Source organism: Poecilia formosa, unplaced genomic scaffold, assembly GCF_000485575.1.
Source record: "Poecilia formosa unplaced genomic scaffold, Poecilia_formosa-5.1.2 Scaffold631, whole genome shotgun sequence".
NCBI lineage: Eukaryota > Metazoa > Chordata > Actinopteri > Cyprinodontiformes > Poeciliidae > Poecilia > Poecilia formosa.
Window position 1 is genome coordinate 196,373 of NW_006800570.1, and position 9,911 is coordinate 206,283.

Below are 9,911 nucleotides of genomic sequence, written 5' to 3' on the forward strand. Positions count from 1 at the left end.
TACCGCACTAGGTTGGGGCCTCTCTAGTAGTAGACAGGGGCCTACTTGTACTAGGTAAGTCCAACATTTGGTAACCGCTACAACATTTACTCCATGTGGTATTTTGGTTAAATATCTATCAAAAGGCCTATAACACATAACCTTGGTCACAGAGGGAGACTGAAATCCAGAACAGGATTAAAACCGGCTGGTGACGTCATTCAGCTCTTAAATCGCCATACATTACTTGAAATGTTTTTATATAAAGCAAACCTGTAATGATTCAGTGTTCAGAGTTACTGGTCCTCACGTCTGAGCTTCTGCACCGGTGTGGTTAGTCCGTTTCCATGGTAACGGCGAGTCCAGCCTCTCTCGGTACCCAGGTCAAGCCGAAGGCTCTTGATCAGGACCGGTGTTCTGTCAGATCAGCATACATTGTCAGATAGTCATACGCTTAGCTCAGACATGTATATGTTGTCATTACCATATGATTTTATTTAATCAGCAACATAGGATCATGACGTAGATCATCATACACTTTGTTATTAACAGTTATATGGCATCCTGACTTAGCGGTTAAGTAGGTTAATGAGTTTTACACGGCGTGTGTTGTAGTTGACTGCAGCTGCAGCCAGACCTGCTTTAAATACACTTTGAAACCACGACAACGCATGAATATCCTTCTAGCTATCGTATTATATCATATTATAAACAATTTAATGACTTATTTTCGTCATAACTTGTTGCATATGCTGAACTGACAACTCCACTGACGGTCGGACTTCTTAATGCGCATGCGCGGGCATGCGTACTGACTGCATGTATGCTATCCTGACAGCGTATGGTTATCTGACAGAACACCGGCGCTGCTTCGTCTGCCTTCAGACTCCAGATCCCAGAAGATTCTCATCTTTGTGAACGGCGTCTGGAATCTGACATCTTTCCGTTTCGAGGCTGCCTTTAACGGGCCATTTGCTTTACGTTTGTCTAGGACATCCGAAGCATAATCGTTATCAAAATAAAGGCGCTTGCCTTCCATCTCCACTTTCTGTTCCCAGCCTTTCCTTAGGACCAGTTCTTGTGTGTAGCTGTCGGGGCCGCGTTGGGAGGCGGTCTGGGAGCCAGAGCTCGCTGAGTCCGTAGTTCACTTCCATCCGGTAGCTTCAGCTGCTTGATCAGCAGATCGGCGACCAACTCGGAAACCGATCTGCCTTCTTTACCTTCCGGAACGAAGATACGAAGATTATTTCTCCGGCTTCGGCTCTCCAAATCCACACGTTTGTCGTTCATAGCTCTGTTCCTTTCTAATGTCTGAAGCAGCGCGTCTTTCATTTCCCATCACGCCGCCTCCAGGTCCGATATCCGGGTCTGCGCCTCGGTGATGCCGCCCTTCTGGTTCCGCAGCTCACGCATCATTTCCTCCCTGAATCTGTTGAGATCTTCCTTCATTGTTGCCTTTACGTCTTGTTTGAGTTCTTCTATGTCTTGCTTCACCTCGTTTTTAAACTCTTTAGGAAGCGCCTTGATGCTCTGCAGTAACGCGGGTTGTAAGCTAACGCTAGCTCATGTAGCATTAGCCTCATCCTCACTACCGTCTCCCGACTGTTCGCCAGTATCTTGTGTTTTAGACGTTTTCTTTTCGGTCTTGTTAATTTTCGGCATCTTCCCCGTTTAAGTGGTTTAGACTGAAGTTTTGGTAATTATCTGAGTTAAGCAGGGGGGGAAATTAAATACCGACATGGAGGAGCCCGTTTCTACGTGGCCATCTTGTCGCAGCGCTGACCCGGAAGTCCCACTTTGAGATTTTTATTAATGAAAAGTGAGTTATAAATTAAATTGATTATTACTATTAGTAGTAGTAGTATGGGCAATTTTATTACCTTCTGAAACCTGTTTAATTCAGGGCTACGGTGCTTCTCTATCTAGACAAGGGAGACCAAAGGTTATTTTGAACAAGAGTTTATCATGTATGTTTTGAAGCCTGGAGTTTCTCAAGTTCTCCAATTGAACAAAATATTCTTGTTTTTAACCAGATTTCACCAAAAAGTTATCTTGTTTTATTGCCTCGCCGAGCAGCCATCCAAACACTTTGCAATAAATTCAACCGTATCATTAGGAGCCTGGGACCAAGTAATTTAGAACTTCTCCATCCTCTCAAATCAAAGCACCGATTTAAAGAATTAAAACACTTAGAGAATATTCCTGAGCATTTTCAATATAAACAGATTCATTCTAAACATTTTCTAATTAATGGTTCTGTTATATTTAACTAACTGATATTACATTTGGCCTAGGTTAGAGACTCCATGTAGTTGTTAATATAAAACTAGTTCAAGTCATGTTAATTTTAGCTAAATGGTATTCTACTGAGTAAATTGCAATTATTGTTAGTATTGTGTTGTTTGTTTGTCCTTAAGTTTTAGTGTTTCTCTGAGGGAGATGTCTCCTCGCTGCCTGTTCATTCATGGCCTGGTTCCTCCCTGATAACAGACAATCCTTTAACTTAAAGCCCTCTAAGATGTTATCCAAAGGACTCTTACTCAATCCACTATTTTTACACATCATAAGATTTAACTGTATGAAACACTAAGAATATTTATTTTCCTCAACAGTAGTTTGGATGATGCTTTATTAAATACACAACAGTGTCAGCTAAATATAAATGGCCATTTAAATTTACAGTAAATACACAGATATTTCCTACATTAAAAAGTTTAAGGCTTTCTATGTGTTTTATTCAGAAATATTGACATATTATGAATCCATGCTCATTTAATGTATTATGTGTTATTTCAGTGTTATTTTAGAAATGTGGTTTACCAGTTTGGATAAAAACAGCAGACCCAGACCTGCAGCCCTGGGGCATCTACACAGGGGAGGAAATGATGATGAATAAATGCCTTTTGTTAATATTAAGTGTGGATTTCTTGAAAGCATCTTTCATTGTTTCAAAATCTGTTGCTTTGGTTCCTCCATCTTCATAACTTTTAACTGCATTTTTTCTTTTGATAGGACAGTGATGTTTCTTTCTCCAGATGAAGTTAAAGCTTCATTTTGTTATGTCCTTGATACTTTTGGGAGTAAATAAATCTTGATAAAGTTTCCATTTTGGTCTTTAGGATCCTGCCAAAAAGAGTTGGCTCTCTGGAACCAATAGTTTAATATCAGTTTACGTTTGTGTAAGTTATTTTCAATACTTAGTTTGGCACTGCTTTCAGTTTCTGGTGCCCAAATTCCCACGTATCCACCCTGCAGTCTGGCCTTCCTGTTGCATAACGATGGTTGTGGTGGGTCGGTGTGGCTCTGGATCACGTGGTGTTGGTAGTGATTATAGATCACCTGTTGCTCACCTGGTGACTTTAGTGACTGGGTGATGGGGGAGGTCTACTTTTTGCTGAGCGCTTTAGACTTGAATGTTTTGTCTTTGGTTGCTGTTGAAGCTGTTTTTAATGTTGCTTTGGGACATGGATGTCTGTTAGTCACTGATGCTCTGCCTTGCATATGGAAGATACCGATGCAAACAAAGCCATCTTTTTTTTTTTTTTTTTATTGTTTTCAACAAATTAACAAAACTGCAGGACAGTTAACATACATTGACAAACGAATTGTCGAACAGTCAGCTATAACCAGTTTAGTGTGGGATGATGCTGGCAGCACTGGGATCTTCTATATCGTCTTAATCCGTTGATGAATCCAAGTAAGTTCCCAGCTGCAGACAAGTTCCAGATTACAACTGCCCAACTGTCATTTATATTACCAGAAAATAAACAGCGACGATTAACAGAAAGAAAAGGTGATACCCCAACCCACCCCAGAATATTGAGAGAGAAAAAAAAAAAAACGATGGGGGAAGCAGAAGAAAGAGGGAGAAAAAAAAAATTATACACACACATATACATAATAAAAAAAAAAAATTTCAGCTCCACCACAAACTGTTGGGAATGAATGTATCAGGGTATATTAAGTCATTTGAGCGCCAACCTACAGCCATTCTGACAGGCAAGGAGGTAACAGGGCTACAGAGCCAGAGCAGGACTGCCACTACCTGAGGCCCATACCCATGAAATCACTCAGTTCAAGGAATGGCCCCCACACCCCGACATATCTGGGTACATTATTATTGAGAGTATAGCGTATTTTTTCAAGATGTAAACAAGAAGCCATGTTATTCAGCCAACATTTAAAAGAGGGAGGCGAGGCAGATTTCCACTCTGTGAGAATGACTCGTTTAGCCACAACCATCCCAAAAGAGAGAGCCTGTTGCACAGGCAAGGGCAGAGCAGAGCAGGAGTCAGATACCCCAAACAAGGCAATAAGACAGTCTGAAGGTATCTGCTGTTTATAAGCAGTTTGATAGAGACAAAATATGTCGGACCAAAACGTTGTTAAATAATGGCAGTACCAGAACTGATGTCCCAGGGTAGCCTTAGGGTGTCCACATCTGTCACAGGCACTTGAATGATTTGGAAATATTTTACTCAACCGCGCTTTAGAATAGTGCAGGCGATGTACAACTTTAAACTGGATTAGTTGTAATCTAGTATTAATGGAGCAGTTTCCAATTCCCATCAGCACGCGACCCCAAAGTGCAGTAGAAATTGTGACTCCCAGATCCTTGGACCAAGCATCTCTGATATGAATGGATGATGTAGACATAGAAAAAACATTCACAAATTGTGAGACAAGATGTCTGGAAGTAGGAGGTTTAACAAGAAGATCATAAAAAATATGCTGCACCGAACGCTGATTTAAACTCGAACTAAGTTGGTTTGCAAAACTCCTAACATGCAAATAACGAAAAAAATTATTCGAGGACAGATTCAATTTAGACTGTAGCTGAGGGTACGATAAAAACTGTTTATTGATAAAAAGGTCATTGAGAGAGGAGAGGCCCCTGCTCAACCAGCGCTGGAAGGCAGGATCCAAAAGACCTGGCTTAAAGCAGGGGTTATGACACAAAGGGGCATAAATAGACAAATTTGGAAGTTTTAAGACCCTCTTTATTTGTGACAGAATCTTCAATGAGTTCCTAAGTATGAAGTCGGCAGCGAGTCTCTTGAGAGGGATATCAGGTTTAGAAAATAACATCGCAGGCAAAGAAGCAGAAGTTTGTAGTAACAAGTTATGAGATTCAATCTGAGGCCAACCAGGAAAAGAGGCAGAAGGTCTCCCCGCCCCATCAGTGCCCGACGTCCAGAATGTCCAAGCCCTCGCATTGCAGGCCCAATAATAATGCCGAAAGACCGGAAGACCAAAGCCACCCTCCCCCCTAGCCTTCTGCAAATGTGCCTTAGAGATTCGGGAAGGCTTGTATCCCCAAACAAATGGTACAATAATTGAATCCAATGTTTTAAAGAAAGAGGAAGGGATAAAAATTGGGATGTTTTGGAAGAGATAAATGAACTTAGGAAGTACAACCATTTTGATAATATTAATACGACCAATTAATGAGAGTGGAAGTAACCCCCAGTGGTCAATCCATTTTTTTAGCTTAGAGAGTAAATCTAAATAATTTAATTGAAAAAGTAGCTTAGAGTTTACTGGAATATTGATACCAAGATACACAAAATAGTCATGGGCGATTTTAAATGGTAAGCTATTCAAGAAACCAGAGTCAAGTCCATCAGAGAGAGGCACAAAGGCAGACTTAGTCCAGTTGATTGTGAAACCAGAGAACTGCCCAAAACTCTCCAGTAAGTCAAGAAGCGGAGGAAGAGAGGCTTTAGCGTCACGTAATGTCAAGACTACATCATCCGCATATAAACCTATGACATGCTCTGACGCACCACATGTAATACCTGAGATAAGTTGATTAGACCTGATAGCAACAGCCAAGGGTTCCAAAGCCAGAGCAAAAAGCATAGGAGACAGGCAGCAGCCCTGCCTTGTGCCACGTTTCAGTAGAAAGGGAGGTGATCTATCTCTATTGGTCAACACATGAGACCTGGGGTGAGTGTAAAGCATTTTTATGAGAGACAGAAACCTTGAGCCAAAGCCAAATCTCTCAAGAACAGCAAACATGTATCCCCACTCCACCTGATCAAATGCCTGCTGGGCGTCCAGAGATATGATTGCTGAATTGGTGAAAGCAGAAGAATAATGTTAAGTAGTCGTCTTGTGTTGGAGAAAGAGAATCTTTCTGGAATGAATCCAGATTGATCTGGATGCACCAGAGCACTGATGTGGGAAGACAATCGGTTAGCTAAAACCTTAGCAATAATTTTCTGATCAGAGTTAAGCAGGCTCAAGGGGCGATATGATGCCACATTAGTAGGATCTCTATCCTTTTTAAGTAAAAGACAAATATTGGCATCATAGGGACTCAGGAAAATGCCCGAGCTCAATGGAAGACTTGACCATACGCAGAGTAAGTGGCAACACCATATCGATATGGAACTTGTAAAAACAAAGCCATCTTAACTGGATTTACGTTTTGCTCAACAATGATTCCTCGACGTGGCGACTTGGTTTGTTTGGCAGAGGCTGATAATGATTGAGAGAGACCATGGAGGCTCATCGATTGACTTTTCTCTAAATCTAGATTCGAGCCTGAGGCTTTGGAAATACGTCCAGAGTTTGGATGGCCAGTGGGATCTGGCCTTTGTTTTCAAACAGTGGTGTCATCTGCTAGCTGACTTGGGATAATATTCAGCTTCCTAATTTGTAAACCCTGAAGCCTCGAGCTTCTTATGAAGATGGCTCAGAGATCTGCGACTGTGGCAACAGAGGAGGTGAGGCACTAAATGCTGAACCCTTTTTATGGTAGATCTTGGACATGTCCATCATTTAAGGAGACAGTACATCTATTAACTTCTGTTCACTGTATTCTGATTGCACCCAAACATTTTACTGCAGAGCCAAACTGTTTAAAAGTTTAAAACATAAAAACATATTCCACTGAATCAAAGACTTTCTGGAAATCCAGAACAACATGAAACCATCATAGTTAATTAACTGGGAATACTCAGTTAGAGCCAGAACCAGTTATTATTAGTTCATCTACCCTTCAGAAGACCAGATTCAACTAATTATATATGATAAATGCACTTTTAATGGAGCTGCTAGAACTTTAGTGAACATTTGATCATCTGTATTGAGAAGTCTGATTGGTCTGGGATGATTCAGGTTCATTTAATCGTATCCAGGTTTAGGTGTTGTGGTGATGACGCCCTGCTTCATTGTTGTCATAAGTTCTTTTTGCTTAACGTTTTCCAAAACTGCACCAAACAACATTGTTGTTTTCTCCAAAGAATTATACCAGTTATATTAAAAATGTAGCATCAGGGCCTCTATCTGATGCTACACTTTTAAAAACATAGTCAAATTGTTCTACACGGAAGTTTTCTTCACAAATGTTTCTAGATGTTTTAACCGTGGTGGGAATGACATTTCTGATGATTTTTTTTAGGTCTGATGCTTTTATTGTGAAGGGGAAACTTCCGGTTTAACTGTTAACACAAAGGCAGCTTAACGGCAACCAAAGACCGAGGATAGGTTGGAGCTGAAATGTTTCGTGTTGGTAGCAGCCCGGTTTATAGCAGCACACGGTTTGGGTAAGATGTTAGGACGTCCAGGCATTTTGTCACTATAACTGCGATTTGCCTAATTTAATGCTAAATGAAATGTTATTTTTAAGTAGCAAACATAAACGGCTGTGAGAGAAGGCTCTTGGTGTTCAGCTGCCTCTGTTCCTGGGTTCATCTCCAGCTCTCACGGTGAAACCGGGGCATGAATTCAGTTACATTATTGGTCCCAAAGAGAAATGTGATATTATTAATCCATCAGTAAGGTGTCATCCTTCATTATGCTGCAAAGGATTTTATTTTCATGTTCAACTTGTTTCGAAATCATTTTTAAAATATGTTTGAGTCCGATCTGCAACTGTCGGTTAAAATGAGAACCAACAACTTCATTGACAAAACCAGAAAGTAATTAAACGTTTTGGAACAGATTTCCTGTCCTTTATGTTCTGCAAATGTTTCTGCAGTTTCTGTAATTCACTTAAAATCACGTCTCTTTGGTTTTCTTTGTTATTATTAGATAGATTTTATTGCAGACTCAAAGTCCAAATCACTTTAAAAAGAAAAACAATGAAATAAGAGAATAAAAAGTACATGAAGAGACCCCGAACCATTCAGGAGGCAGTCGTACCAATGTCTCCCAAGGACAGATGAGTATCTTGCTGCACTATATTTAACAGGATAATTCTGTTATCAGACTGGTTTAAACGGCAAATAGGTGAATACATAAGCTTTCTTCAAACAGCCATCAAAGAGCTGATCCAACCAGTTGACTGGCTCTGGTCCACCTGGGCCTTTCTAACAAAATCTTAACGCATCGCTATAAAACATCTTGAGTCTGGAGGCTGGCTTCGTTAAAGCTGCACCACAGATGTGCTGCATACAGCGACGTAGAATATGACCTAAACAAGTTCAGGTTGACTTCATCAGGACAGAATCCAAACTTACGGACCGGACATTTGGCTGAGCACATTTGAACCTGACGGTAAATGTCCCCAGCATCAGACGGACGGTCTGCCAACACATGACCAAGATGTTTGACTTGATTTGAGACGTTCAGTAAGATCCCAGACAGCCTGACATCAGGGGACGCCCTGTTTTTGTCCTCTTGAGAGCGACAGACCAAATGAGACTTCTGGATGGACTGAATTGAACGTCATGTCGTTCACCGTATGCTGAACACACATTGAGCAGCTTCTGAAGACCAGCTGAACTTGGACTAAACCCACTAAGTCATCAGCATACATGAACTGACTTGTAATTGTATCTCCAACCATACAGCCAGTTCTACACAGGTTCAGCTGCTTGGAGAGCTCATTCACATAAAGATGAATCAATGCAGGGGGTAAAATGCTTCCTTGTCTGACTCCATTACTGACACAGAAGGGAGCAGACACACAGTTGTCCCATTTGACCTGCACAGTTTGGTTAGCACACCAACAGGACAGACATCTTACTATGTATTTAGGCACAGCAGCTTGGCACATCATTTATTGCTTTAAATGATTTTATTTTTCATGCTCAGCCGTTTTTGAAAGCAGAAGAAGAGAGTTGGAGCCTCTGATGTTTCACTTCCTGCTGCGATGCAGAGTTCAGTCTGAGAAGAAGAAGAAGAGGTTCATGTGGAGGATCACCTCCTCGCTGTGACACCAAGATGAAGCTGCTTCAGTTCCTCTTCATCCTCCAGCTGAGCTCGCTCTCTCCAGGTAAACTTTACATTCACAGGCTGAAAGGCAGAGCTTACAAGGGACATGTCATACAAAATCCACTTTTTTATCCCATAAATGTTGTTTTTGTACGTTGAGTGTCCAGGAATGCTGCATAAATGTCTTTCTATTCTCTCTGGGTTATATTTTTCAGTCTGTTCACTTTTCTCTGTTGCCTGTAACCTGTTCTTGTCTATGACGTCACCACTTGCTGTGGAAATGCTGAACAAGGTCATGACTTCCAGCTAATCAGTTCTGAGAATCGGCCATTTTTTTTCCTGGCGGTGATTTTGTATCCGAGTTCAGTTCTGCTGCAGTTGCAGGTAAGCGAGTCGAACCGCTCAGAAATGCGTGTATTAACGCTCAGGAGTCTCACATCGCCGCGGCATCAGAGCCTCTTCTGGTTAATGTCGGTTTTCTCGGGAACGTTCCCACATCAGAGGGGAACGTCCGTTTTTGGAGACCTGAAGGACGAGCGTTTCAGGAACCTCCGCCAGGATATCAGGAGGGATTTTCTGAAAGACTTGGTCTGACTGAGGGTCGGTTCCTTCCCTATGGAAGCGAGGGACACAGCGAAGCGCTAAGCTGCTGATAAAAGGGACAGCAAAGCTGATTGTAGACATGAATGCTGTGTGTCGGTAGAGACGTCCTGGCCGGTGGTCAGCATTGAGCCTCCTGTTAGCGCTGTGTGCTAGCTGCTAGCTGC

The 9,911-nt window shown here is 41.6% G+C and overlaps 1 protein-coding gene across 1 annotated transcript in view; it reads left to right on the top strand.

The window, feature by feature from the left end:
• The first annotated feature begins 7,391 nt into the window (after positions 1-7,391).
• The window catches only part of LOC103130401 (T-cell differentiation antigen CD6-like), a 43,713-nt gene continuing 41,193 nt past the window's right edge, over positions 7,392-9,911 (top strand). Inside the window, exons 1-2 of the mRNA XM_016665887.1 lie at positions 7,392-7,532; positions 9,025-9,528. The gene's annotated coding sequence lies outside the window, so the exon portion shown is untranslated. The remainder of the gene's footprint in view (positions 7,533-9,024; positions 9,529-9,911) is intronic.